Source organism: Strix aluco, chromosome 11 (assembly GCF_031877795.1).
Source record: "Strix aluco isolate bStrAlu1 chromosome 11, bStrAlu1.hap1, whole genome shotgun sequence".
NCBI classification, from domain to species: domain Eukaryota; kingdom Metazoa; phylum Chordata; class Aves; order Strigiformes; family Strigidae; genus Strix; species Strix aluco.
In genome coordinates this window covers 7677159-7691355 of record NC_133941.1, presented here as the reverse complement: position 1 = coordinate 7691355, position 14197 = coordinate 7677159, and the positions used below count along the sequence as shown (strand labels likewise).

Sequence of the window (14197 nt, the reverse complement as noted above, 5' to 3'; positions counted from 1 at the left end):
AATAAAAATAAAAAAAGAATCACACTGCCAGCTAAAAAAACCCATGATGTGCAGATAGTATCAAAACTACTTTAAACACATTACAGATAGGCATACAAAATCCTCAGATATCTGAGATGCATTTCAAAAATACTCAATCCCCAAGACTGGGAGGCTAATACTGACCCAGAAGGTAACAGTTTATTGTTTCTGACTTTTGCGAGCATTAATTTTTAATCATGATGCTGTCTGCTAAACAAAGTAATGGTTTCTCAGAATTATGTTCTAATCCCCAGATGAAATCAGCTTCCTTTTGTTCAACCTGTGCATGTAAAGGGACTGGAGTATAGCCAGACTGAATTTCAGATGTATTCTATAGAAGACTTGATCTTTTCACAAAGCAGATTGTGTCAAAATTTTAAAAATATTCTTATTGCAAAGGGAAAGAGCAATTTTTTTGTCTCCCAGTGCTGGCATACTTGGACATCCAATATAGACAACTGTGGCTTTTCATACTTGTATTAATTATTGTAGTAACTGGCTAAATTTCCCTGTGACTTTTTAACTTCAACAGCTCTTTTTCAATGCCTGCAAGGATCGGGAGGTTTGCAAGGCTCAGCTACGCTACACATCGTCCAGTTCCCTTAACAACACCTTCTGCTGCATTTTATATTGCCAAATTAATCAAACTTCAGGCACTCTCCTTATTCAGCCAATGACGTGATGCCATTTTCTAGCTAATAATCCAATCAGCTGAACATCATTTTTACAGAGCAAGAAAGACTTTGAAAGATTAAATCTCACATAAAAAAATCATGTCTTTACACAAAAATTAAAAAATAAAAAGTCTGTATGTGATATATCAGGGGGATTTCTGCACTAGGAATATTAACACTATTAAAATAGTGAAATACAGTAATAATAAAATATATGCATATATTTTTTTGCCCCTGATTTTAAAGAATAGTCTTTGGGGAGCTTTTAAAGTCTAATTGGTTGAAAAGAACCACATAAACTGACAAGTATATTTAATGAAAAATACCAAAACATTATTTTGATCAGCATGAGGCTCTTCCTTTCTCTGTACTGTTTGATGCACCGCTTCGCACAACTAATTTCTGATTGTTTAATTTGCAGTATACAGTGTACTTTTTCTCCTCTCTTTTTAGACCTATTTACCTTGCAAAATAGATTCAATGCCCTCAGATCAGGAAGCTCCCAGTAGGCTTCCTGTGTCTTCAGGAATTAATGCCTTCTTGTCATATTTGGTGCTCCCATGCTTTTTATACAAAAAAGGTAAGATGGAAAGGTGACTCACATAGTGATATTTCAGGTATTCAGGTTATTTAAACTGAACTTTACAAATCCTAGCTAAACAGCAAAGCGAAGCCAAACTTCTACAGCCTGCTAAATGCTCCTGTGTCTTTCCTTGGGCATCATATTCTTAACCACATGGACAGCAGACTGACTTAACCCACTCAGACTTTATTATTAGCTCCCTGCCTACCTGTTTGTGGGGTTTTAGGTTTGGGTGTGGGTTTTTTTTGATAAAAACTGTTTCTCAAACTACACTATTTCAAACTACCTTTGCTCAAAACCCAGCACCTCTTACAAAGATTTCTTCATGCACTTGTCAGCAAACTGCTGTCACATACACACTTTTACACACAGATCATCTTATCATTAGAAAAGAAACACAGTAATGAGTATTCCTCCAGATATTATCTGATGAGTTCCAGATCTGATTTCTGAATCTTAAATCCTAAAGAAGCTCCTTACCTGAGTAATCCAACCAAGAGCAGAGCACTCTATTAGTGTTCATTGGAAAGATCTAACACTTTTTTAAATCCATCTGTATCACAATAAGGGATTTTTAATAGCTTCCCAATAATCTTCTTTATCAGGATTAAAAGAAAAAAAAAAATCTCTTTTTCGTTACAAATCCTGTTTCCAGAGTAAAGAAGACATCTGAGCTCTCAGACTCTGCCGTTAGAAAAGTGGCCAAGGTTTGAGGGGCGGAAACCTTCTCATTTTCACCTTTAAATCATCTCCTAGCATCACCTTCTGCTTGATGAGACCTTTGAAGTGATCTTGAGATAATTTGCCGCTTCCAGGATACTTAAGGACGAGGAGCAGTTTATGTTTAATGACAGAGCAGGCTCACTCCAGCGCAGGCAGTGCAGAGTAAGGCAGCTGTACGTACACTGCTATACGATGCTGTAAGTACCGTAGCCTATTTCAATACATCCCTGCTCGGGAAAGTATCACATGCCTTAAAGCGACACAGCCTTTGGTTGCAAGCCCCAGCCAGGCACTCCGCTAGTCGCCGGGGCTTAGCAACTGGAGCTGCATTTAAATACCGGCACTCAGACTTTGCACAGAGCAGAAGAGCAGCTGGTTTTGTCTGCGAGGAGCAGGTATGAATGGGCAGAGGAGGGTGGAAGAGCGCTGGTGGAAAGACAAAGCTGTTGGAGAGGCGAAGAACTAAATGCCCAATGAGCAATCTGGGAGCCGCGTTAATTCTGCCGGCAGAGGCTTCATTCACCAGGCGTTGCTCTTGCACTTACTCGCAAGAGGCAAGTGAGACTTCAGGGAGTCTCCTCCATTTCACAGGAGAGCAGCACATGCTTGTGAACAGGGAGGGGTGGTGCAGGGAAAGTGTAACAAAAAACAGAGGAGAGACAGGGGAGGGCAGGAGACTCCTACACACACCCATGGGCTTTCCAACACCTTGCCACAACTCTGAGTGTAAGCTTTGCTTCCAACTCCATTTCCAATGCATCTCAGCAGACGATGGGGAAAGAGCTCTGATTTATTCCTCCTAAATGCTAAAGCTCAGATACACCAGATTATTTATTACAGGCATTTATTTATTGTCTACATCTTAAGTGGCCATTTACAGGAATGGAGTGGTTTCCTCTCCCTCTTGTAGCATATGTAATTATTTTTTAAAGAACTATTGTATAGACTTAATACATACCATTCACTTAGCATTATGGCTTTCACATCTGCCTGCAAAAGAAGGCTTGGAGACAAAACAGAAACTTCCATTTTAAGAGCCCAGGGTGCATGCAATAACACAACATGGGGTTTTTGTTCTTCGCTTGTTTTTTTTTTTCCCCCTTGATAACCTGTGGTAAAAGAGTGTACTACCTTCACTGCTTACCAGCTCCAGACACTAAACAATAGTCAATAGCAACAGTAATAAGTACCCTTACTCTCAAATACATCATTCTCAGCACCCAAGGACATGTATCTCAGTGGAGACTCACCAAGAGGTGTAATGAGTTTACATGACAGACCATACACCCCTTTAGAGCTGCTGTATTTTACTGGGTAATACATACCAAAAGATCATCCCTGCAGACCAACAGGAACATTACACTGGTCTCTGCCACAGTGCTCAGAGCAGGTGTTTATTATAGCCTTAAAGCAAATGGGGGGGGTGACAAAGTGACACAGGAGAGCACTGGAAAGTGGACCCTCCCCATACCACAGCTACCACTGCAGCATGGCTCCCATCAGGTCCCCAAGTGGTGCTGGGGAGGAGAGGATGGCTCAGGTCAAGCCTTGTGGTGACCAGAGATGCTTTCAAGAGGTCAACATTTGTTTTTAGGTGCATTGTATGAAAACACATGACAAGTATGCTTGGGGCTATTATGTTCTGTTTAATAAAGGGTTTTTGTTTTCCCCAAGAATTTCCTTAGACACTGGAAAAAGGTCATGAACTGGAGCAGTTGTTCCTACTTTCTGGCCTCAGAAGGGTCTAGAAGTGTCCAAGAAAGCTGATGAGAGGCAACCAAGGCACACCAAATACAATAAAGTACTGATGAGCATGGAATCAGGATATGGAATCAGGTGCAGCCAATAGCAGAAGGTGGAGGGCTGCTGTGGCTTGCTGCCAAAGCCACAGGGAGGCTCAAGACTCTTTCCATGGGAATATGGGGAGCTTTCTGCAGCACCTGAGAAGGGCAGGTGATAGGAATTTATTTTAAAATAACACCTGTTTAACAAGGTATGTTCACTCTAGGACTCATGGGGAAACTACTAGGAGAAGGGTATGAGTGGAGATGTGTGAAGAAAAAGTAGGGAGAGGGGACTCGAGAAGCAAATAAAATCTTCTAGGAAACTGAAAGGCCTTGTGGACAGCAGGAGAAATCAGACAAATTGTGACCACACACCTTGGCAGAGTAGGCAGAGACAGATTTATGCAAGATACAGATTTATGTAAGGTACAGCAGAACTGTCACTCTGCCAAGCACTGCTAACTCCCAGCTCCATGAGGCTAATGCCACCGTAACCCCTGACAGATGCTGCTATTGCTCAGGACAAGCTCTGCAGAAACATGGGACATGTTGCTTCTGCAGGGTAGGGGGGAGATCAGAGGGACAGAAGAGAATATTAAACAGGCTGTGCTTGCAGTCTCTTCCCTGTGCTGGCTCCCAGCATCAGACAGGAACAGAGGAGTCCTTGGCAAATCTTGCAGAAGCATCCTCACACCTGCTTTGATGTCTTTGCTGCCAATTTTAACTTTCAGTGGGCCAACAAGACATGAAACAGCTCCTCTTACTGTGCTTTGAGTTCGGCACAGTGTCATCTTCACCTGATACTTTGGGGCTTTACTTTAGCGCCTCACTTCAGGAGTCTCTGGCTTTGACACGAAGGGAATGATGTTTTACATGTGCCCATGGGCCTGTGTGTTGAATGTGGGGCTAGTAACAGTGAAAAATAAGATGCTAGTGAACAGTCTATATGTTTCAAAATCCTTTCTCATGAAAAGGGAATGTTGAAAGAGTAGTTTGTCTGTAGAAGGAAGGGAAATGGGTCAAAAGGTTGTGTCAACCCTCCTGTGCAAGAACAGCTCCTGCCAGCACTGGATCCAGGCCCTGCAGAGGGGCAGAACAGCCTTTGGGTTACATGGTGTATGCCTGGCTGCTGGGAGGTGAAGTGTCAAAAGAAGGTCCTTTCACCTCCACTCTGATACCCGACAGCAGACAGAAGGAAGGACAGAGATCAGGACCTGAACTATCACAGCCAGAGAGCATGGAAAACTGCCTATCCACAGCTCTCATGGAAAGACTCCATGGGGTTGCAGGCAGGGTTGCCAAAAATCAGACCATTACACCAGCATGATATTTCCAAGGTGAAGGTGGGCTGCAAGGGGTCAGCAGGCATCAAACTGTCTTTGAGACAGGCTGCCTCAGACACACAAGGATTGCATCCACAAGGAGAACAGCCTTTTCCTCCCAGTTCCACCATTCATCTAGAGATGCCAAGTGAATGACAAAAATAGGCAAATAAAAATAAATGCTCCTCACTGCCTGAACCTCTATTTATCACAATTTTCTTTGCACACAGAAAATGAGAGCATATGCAGCTCGGGCAGACTCATGCAGACAGCAGGTTGGTACTTGCACCCAAATAAGGGTCTCTGGCCTCTACTTTCTGCATGCTGCCTCCTCTGCCTCTCTCTCCCCCTCCCCCCCAACCTTTTCCCTGTGTACATATTTAACACAACAAATCCCAGGCCTGTAATTTACAGGGTCTGAAGAAGGCTCACCACCTTTGAAATGCAAAGCTCATTAGTTCTAGTGCTCCTGGGACAATGAAGCTTTGCTTTTCACCAATTGTGTTCTCCATCCCTCTCAGCTGCTCCCACCCACCCTACAAAGCTCTTTCCTATAGACCTAAATTCAGTCTTGGCTGCTGCCTGGGCAACAGGCAGTGCACATTGCAGCTCCTCAGTACCTGCATGTTCCTTCCCCAGGTGAGCCAAGTACAGTCTAACAGCAAGTTTTACCTTCACTCTACTGAAAGCCAAATTACTGACTCTCTTGCCTTACGTCCACAAGATTTATGGAAGCTTGTTTAAAAATCTGATGGAACAGAAGTTTTGCTTGGCCCCCTAGCCTCCCCACGCAGCTTGTCTTCCATTGACAAACCAGGTCACATGAAAAAACAGCAGCTGAGCATGTGAAGATTGATCTGCCTACATGCAATAGCCTGAACAGCAACCAGAAAGCCCAGAGTAAAACCAGCCAAGCAGCAATCCTCATCCAGGGCCATAAGTTTCCCTGTGTGTTTCCAGCTCTTGGTTTCTTTCCCCAGTGGAACAGGGAGCACAAACAGTAAAGCAGGATTCTTTCAATATAGGAGAACACAAGATCTGTGGGCTTTCTAGAAATCAGCTGTGCATAGAGCTTTGTCCAGACAAGTGCTTATATGCCATGTTCAATACATACGATTGTAGCAATGTTCGGCATTTCACGTGCACATCCCCTGTGCTCAGTCAGACGCACAGTGGTGCTCCACTTCCTTTCTAGCACTTTTGATATATTCCCAGGAAAACCTTCTCTGCCCTGAGACTTGCCTTTCTCAGTCCCCACTACTTTCCTTCCTCTCTTGAAGGAAGTCTGGTCCAACCTCAGTGACTGAACTCAACCTATTTCCTTTCCTTCCTATGTCTTCTACAACAGTATTAAACAATAAAAAAATATTAAATTCTATTGTCAGGCTTTCTTCTCCTTTAATTTTTCCAGTGGCAACAGAAAATGCACCACCAAGTGCCCAGCAACACACTCAATGGAGAAGGTCCATGTGCTGAGCTTGGCACCCAAAAACCTGGTGGCTCCTTCCCACCTTCTTATCTCATGCCATATCACTGCAATATCTCTACCTCACAGCCACACCAAACTTGCTTGGCAAAATCAGCAGTCTTATCAGATATCCCCTATCTCCAAATGTACAGGGAAGACCCAACTAGCAAGATGGCATAGCCAAAGCCATTAGAAATTTAAAAAAACCCAAGAAACACAGCAACAAACCACAAGAGCACCATAAGTAGCTTCTACTAAAAAAACAATGAATAATTAAATAACAACTCTGAACATGGGCAAATACAGAGAGAAGTGAGAGCAGAGCACAAAAAGAAAGATTTTCACAGTTATTTTTCCCAGCCTACCTTAAAGGTGTTGCTATTCCTTGTTAAAGGGATGTCTAGTCTTCACAATTACTGTGTTTGGGAGGCAAGGATTCTGCTTCTTACAGTTTTTCCATGCTTAAGAGGAGAGAAAGAAAAAAATGAACACATCTATATTTGTCAAGGAAGTTTATATCAAAAAGTTGTGTCCTAGTTATTTTTAAAGTATGTAGGACAACGCACAAAAAAATCTCAACCCTTATCTATAACTTGCCAGTAGCCAACAAGATCAGTACTTGCTAAGGATTAACAAGACAAATTATCTGTGCAGTACATTATCGTCATGCAACAAATTTTCAATAGCACTCAATATATTAAAAATATAACCATAAAAACATGACTGCGCTCAGGATATCATGGCAGGTAAACATAACTTTCATATAATGGATACAAGCTGTTTATGTAGTTTCAGCTCAGAGATACCAAAAAGCAAAGAAATCCGAGTTAAAACAGCTCTAGAGCAATGCCAGTCATGGTGCTCTCGTCAAGTAGCAATATTGTTACCCTTTATCAGCTATACATTAGCTGGAGAGATCATCCTGATCTGAAAAATCCAGAATCTCCTCATCGTTTCTCAACTTCCACGTAGCACAAACTCAAGACCCTTCAAACCAGACATCCTTATGAGACATGAAATACTATTGAAATAGTCCTAGTTTCAGGACAAACTATTACTATTATCAGTTTGCAGTTGCCTTTTCAGACTAGCTAAAACCACGTTACATACAAGACCCAGCTACAGCAGAGAAATCACAGGCCAGAGTGCATGAACTGAAAATTGGTATATCTATAGCCAGAAAGGACACTTACTATTTGTATTTGTTTTATCAGTTTCAGTATGTCAAATATCAGTCCTCAAACATAGGCTTAGTGTTTACTTTTGCTGCTGAAAAGTCAATTTTTACATGAAGGTAAAAGTGTTTTCAATATTCACAACATCAATAAAATAAGCCCACCAGAAGCAAAGCAACTGAGACACTCTGGAAAGCAAATTCACTATGGTGAGTTCAGACATGGTCACTAGACTGTCTTCACTCCCCCTAAGCATACTACATTCCTACCTTTCAGTTAAACTTAACAAACAGCAGGTCTTCATTATCCCCAGGTAATAAAAAAGAGGAGGCTTCAACAGCAGTTAAAATAAGCCTCTTCTGTCAGAGTTCACATATTTCAGATATCAGCATAGAAATGGGGTTATCTAGGAAACAAATTTCTCACTATAGCATTGCAGCAAGTCACCCACAGCTTGCTACTTCATCTCCTTCCCAGCTGCACTGTAGCAGACTATCCCCCAGCCCAGCCAGCCACCCTCCCACCTGCCCCTGGCACAGCAAAAATAGTAGGAAAAGCAGCCAGGAGCCACAGCAAAAGGTTACCACACAGCCCAAAGCTCAAGAATACATCAACCCACTCCTGGCCACTCCCAACACCTCCCATCACTGTGAGGAGAAAGTTTCCCCAAGGTACAAACACAACCAGAACCCACTTACCCAGCCACAGAAGCTTAGTTCCTAAGGACCAAACTTGAAAAAAAACCAGGTCTGAGCCCACATGAAAATTTAGCTCTCATTTCTGTCTCCCCCTAACTACAAAACTTCTTTCTATAAATTTTTGAGTACTTCCAGAGCAAACACTACCACCTTACACTTCCCACCTCCTTCTACCGTTTGGGACCTTTTATAAGCTTAAACCACCTGAGCCTTTAAAGGATCCACAGCCTGGCACAGGGATGAGCTAGTTTGAAGGCTCAAAACACTATCAGGTGAAAAGTATTTTTTGGTTAGAGTAAATCCCAGTGATAAGGCACAACCAGGCTGATTTGGGAAATATTCCCAGATGGTTGTGCCATGTGCTAGGGAACGCTGAATGGAGGCTCCACTATGAGCTTAATGCCTGTCCTGGCTGTGACACATCAAATGCACGTCCTGGCACAAGCCAGCACCTGTGCTCAGAAACATCTTATTTTGGAAAGAAACCTTTGGCTGGTACTTCTGCAAAAGGAAAATGCAAGGAGCCAATTCAGCTCCTCAGTGTTGCTCTTCTGGTCTTTATAACTCCAGGTGCTCCCCTCAAAATAGCACTTTCAAGGCTACTAACTCTGCCTCGGCCCCAGCTGCAGAGGAAATCTCAGCTCTTATATTACACCAGGGGATTGACCAAATAGCTTATTTGCAAACCTGTATATTTGCTTCCACTTTATCACAAAGAAAGCCAGTGGTGGAAAAAACATTAACAAATTGAGAGGTTTCTTTGCTACTTGCTCCCTGCAGTGTGAACTCTCATAATGGATTCACTATATGATCTTAAATTATACTTCAGCTTATTGCTTCTAAAATACCCTGGATTCTGCAGGGGCATGGTGTGGCTTCCACACACCTGTTTTAGCATGCTTGGAGATCCTCAGATTAGAGGTGTTACATAAGGACATTTGGTTATGGATGAAATACACTCATGTGCAGTACTATAGCCTGGAGTTTGTAGGAAAATCCTTGAAAAGATAGAGCAGGCAGACAGGGACAATTTCTGACTTCAGTTGTGCTCATAAAAAAAAACCCAAGCAACACAAAAAGTTAGAAAGAAACACAAAAGATACCCCTAAAGAGGTAGCAATGAGAGATTGGGAAAAATTCTCCAACTGGAAGAGAAAAAAAGTGAGAATCAGCATGAATATATGATATACAGCAGTCAATACTTCCCTGATGCCATCACTTTAGCAAACACAATACCTTAAATTTAATTCCTCGTCGCAGCTATGGGCTTTGTCATTATTTAAGAAAAACACTCTAAGCACTCTCCTCCACACCTCATCTCCTTGTTTGCAGGGCTGGGCAGAAAGCTGCAGCCAGAGCCCCAAGTGCTGGAAATGGTTAGTTTCTGAGTAAGGAATTAGTGCATGAAATGAGCATGGAAATAAATCATATACTGTTCTGCCTTTGCTTCAAAACAGGTTGGTTGATTGACAGCAAACCCTATATAATAATTCCTTCCAGGCAGATGGCTAGATCACGATTTGCTCTTCAGTTGCAATTTTCTGCTGCCTCTCGCAAGCAACCTCGCTACATGATCTACCAATAAGAAGGGTCTGGGCTGTTTTATATGTGTTTTACAACGCTCACATCAAAACATATGGATTGATATTGTGACTAGTTCTCGTATTCCATTTTGTAAAAATTTGCCTTGAATTTGTCTCCAACATCTCATAGCTGATTGAATGTAGATAATAGCTCCAGAAATCAGCACAAAAGCAACTTGCAAATTCCTACCCCACCCCTGACAGACAATACTCTTTTGAACGTTTGCGTAGGTGTTGAAAATCTTGCCATACATCTCGAGATCTCTCAGCACATATTGTTTTTAGGCTGCCATCTGCTAATGCACAGTTCCATCCTAAGAGAGATGCAGGAGTGCTCCAGTCTCCAGTCTGCTCTGTGTTCAGGTTTACTCCTTTATTTCTTCCAATTCCCAACACTCAGATTCTGTCATTCTTAACCTTGACTGTAGTTACAAAGTTCAAGAGACCCATTCACACCACTGCTAATTTTCAGTGATAAAGAACATTTATTGAATGTGTACCCAGGCATTTGCTTTAATGAACCACAGCAATGCTTCGCACAGGGGTGTCCCTGGCAGCAGATTCATTTGTCTCTGTGTCATCTGGTATGCACGTAGAGAGGTGCTGGGACCGTCAGGAACTTTTGAAGCACTCATTTCCAGTGCATGTGTACTAAAAGCATGTATATTAAGCTGGTGGCAAGGGAAGAAGACAACTCCCAAAGAAATAATGTGGGTAACATCTTGAACAAAGCAAGCCATGCACAACACCATGCAGAATGTCGAGATCTAATTATCATAGTAAATAAGGAATAATGAACATTATACTTGACTGATTTTATTCCTCACTGAAATTGTCAGCAGTACTCTTTTTCTTACTGCTGATTTTGCTTCGCTACCAATCACGTTAGCAAAATTTAGAAGATGATATTTAATTCTATTTTTTCTGTTAGAAAACAAATTTATAAGGGATAAATTAGGTTAAGGTTGCTATGCGGAATCCATCACTAAAATATATTGGAAGCTACAGATTTAACTCTAGGAAACTGAGGAGTATGTTATCACATGCCAGCTGAAATTTATCTGCTTTCATCCTTTTTTTATATTCCTCTTCTCCCACACATCCTTTTTACTACCTCACCTTCTTCTCAGGTTTTCAAAGATTTTGTTGTCATTTGCTTCTGAATAAAATACTAGATTCTTTTGGCATTGTAGGCTCTGTACATCAAATTGTTGTTCATGTCACACCCTGAGTTCTGTGCACCAAGCAGAGAAGTCAGAATTAGTAAGCATACACAATGGTGCAGAAATCCTTCCCATATTGCTTGCAAAGCATGAAAGTGAATAAAAGAGAACGAAAAAAAGAAAATAGAGATTGGAAAATGAAAATATAGAGGGGTGTATGTTTAAAGGAGGTACAACCAGTAGTTTTGCTTGTACAGCAATATTCTCATTCCCTAAATTGTACAGAAATGGTTTGGTAGACTGAAGTTATATGTTTTCCTTGATTTCAGTAATCAAGGTAATCCAGGACAATCTTTTCCATTGAAAAAAAGAATTCTTTTTACATCCAAGCAACGGTAGTATTTTTTGTTTCTTCTATCTATACTCCAGCAAAAGATTGCAACTGCTTTTTTACAAGCTTTTAGTTGCTAGAGATATAAACTCTCTCTCCAAACTATGACAGATGAATTCACATGCAATAAAATATGATACCTTTCAGAGAGCCTCAAAGCATCTAATAGATTTTCAGGAAAATGCTGAAAATTGGCTTAATGTTGCATAAATAAAGATATTTACGCAACATGAAACGAAATTCTACCACAAGCAAAAGGCTAGGTCCTACTTATGATATCGAATCCTTCTTTGACAGTTTGCATGGGTCTTCAATAGACATGGGGTAACTTGCTGGCCTTCTGAATCTCACCTGATACAGTCATCATAGCTAAATTTTAGATATGAATCATTTTCCAGGCAACATAATATCCAGTTGACTCCTCCTTCTATTTCCCCACAGGGGGTTGAAAAATGTTAAACTGTTCTCTTCACAATTAAATTCATGAACCACTTAAATTCTATGGCAGCCAGACACCAAGGAACAGGAAAATCATTTCATCTCATAATGTTTTAGAGCCCCCAGGCAAATGTAAACAGTGTATGCTGTGATAGAGAAAGGATTTATTGCTGCTACTGAACAGAGAATCTACTGATTTATTTTTAATTCTAGTAGATTTTTGAGAGTAATTTATTTATTACAGAATTTTAGTGGAATTTTTGTTTAGGAAGTTTGAACACACCAGACACATTTGTGTGGGAATGCATTTTAAACAAAAAGATACAGAACCAGATCAATCTGTATTGAACTAACACTGGTCTGTAATAGTGAATCATTATTGCAGTCACTTTCCTGCCAGAGCATAAAAGGGGGTTTGAGCTCTTGCATATTACAGCTTCTGGTGTCCAGGTAACATTTAATAGGCTACCACTGGAGGTGCTGCTGATGCAAGCTTAAGCTTAGGCAGAGAAGTGTCTAAGTCACTTTTACATACTCGCAAATATTTTACCTAAGGTTAGTTTCATTGATTTTGCTGAGAAAAACAGCACTAAACTCTGCACCCAAGTGCTGTTTTAACCATTCATTTATGACAACCCAGAATGACAAAGGTTACCACTTTGAGTCAGTACATCTCTGTCAGTACATCAAATTCATAGAAGCATTAGTAAAAATACGACTTTATGTCATGCTCCTCACTTTTGCAGTAAGCACTTGGCTCTACTGGAGTGCACTCCTCTGCTTCAGCTGTACTGAGCAGCCTTGAGAACTGTTTGGAAAACTAAAGGAGAATAAATTCAGTTTCATGGCAGAGGTTGAGCCATGAGTCTTTAACACCAGTTAGCAGTGGGTGTGTGCTTGTAGGAACAGCCATCCACACACTAGATGTGTCTCTGTGGATATACAAGCTCCAGCAATGGTCTGTCATCTTGTGTCCTCCTACCTTTTTGTCCTGTCCAAACCCCTGGCTCCTGTTGCAATCTATGGGTTAGTACTCTGGGTAGAAGTCACCTCCTTTATATCCACACGTATGAGATCTAGCACCAGCACGCTGAGCTGTGACTAGAGCCTGTGGCCATGCCACAGCACAGCTAAAGAAAATCACAAGGAGTCATAATCTCATCATCACCATACTTCACAATTCAGCACCACTAAAAGGTGCCTGCCTATTACGCAAGTAATTCAAAATCCTTTTTGTTCTCTTCTTACCCTCCATGCTTATTTAGTAGAGCCGAGAATAAACAGGAGACTTGTTTGAACAGATGCATAATTTCTGAATTTCTCTCCAAAGATGCCACAGAAATCACTCCAGAATATCTGTCAGGCTGGCATTCCTCTGAGACTGCTTTAGCTCTCTTCTCTGGCTAACTTCAAGCAAGAACTTGAACCATATCTCAGATAACTGCTGTAGAGAATCAATTTTCAATTTCCTGCTGAACTTCAGATATATATTTAAATACTTGGTACTTCTGGCATCTGGAAAGAAACCAACAATAAAATCAAATGGTCAAACTACTCACCTGATAAGAGAAAAATCTGCAATGAATCAAGCAAACAGGAGACTCAGACATGGGTCTGAAGGGTAAATTTTCCCAGCACCAGTGTAAAATCAGTGCCATGATCTTACTGCCTTTTTGAAAAAAAATACCTAGTTACCCAATGGTAATTTTGTCTAAACCAGAATATTCCTGTAGAATTCATAGCTCATTTTAAAGAATTCTAATCTTTTAGTGGAAGGGAAAAAATATAGGAAGTTCATAATGAGGCTGAAATCAGAGAAAGTGTTGATCAGTGACTTAATCAGAAACAAGGTTCAGTCGAAGAAGGAGAACCTCTCCTCTTACAAGCAAGACACTGGAGAAATGCTGATCTTGAAGACAAGGAGAGTTTTGTCATTGTTCATGGCCAGACTTTTATTCTAATAACAGACTCTACACCTCACTGTATGTTGTTATTAGGATACGAGTCTCTCAGCTCAGCAGTCTGCAGGTTTGCCTGCTTGCCTTTATTTTTCTCAATGTCCTTAATAATAAACAAATAAGTAAATACAACAGCCCCTGAAAAAAATTCATGCTTAAAACAAGGCCATTGGAAAGACCCATGTGAAAAGAGTCAGCAGTTTTGGCTGAGGTGTT

The 14197-nt window shown here is 41.1% G+C and overlaps 1 protein-coding gene across 1 annotated transcript in view; it reads right to left on the bottom strand.

The window, feature by feature from the left end:
* Positions 1-2133, bottom strand: part of TAFA1 (TAFA chemokine like family member 1) — a 228582-nt gene extending 226449 nt beyond the window's left edge. The window contains exon 1 of the mRNA XM_074835832.1: positions 1759-2133. The gene's annotated coding sequence lies outside the window, so the exon portion shown is untranslated. The remainder of the gene's footprint in view (positions 1-1758) is intronic.
* Between the last annotated feature and the right edge of the window lie 12064 nt (positions 2134-14197).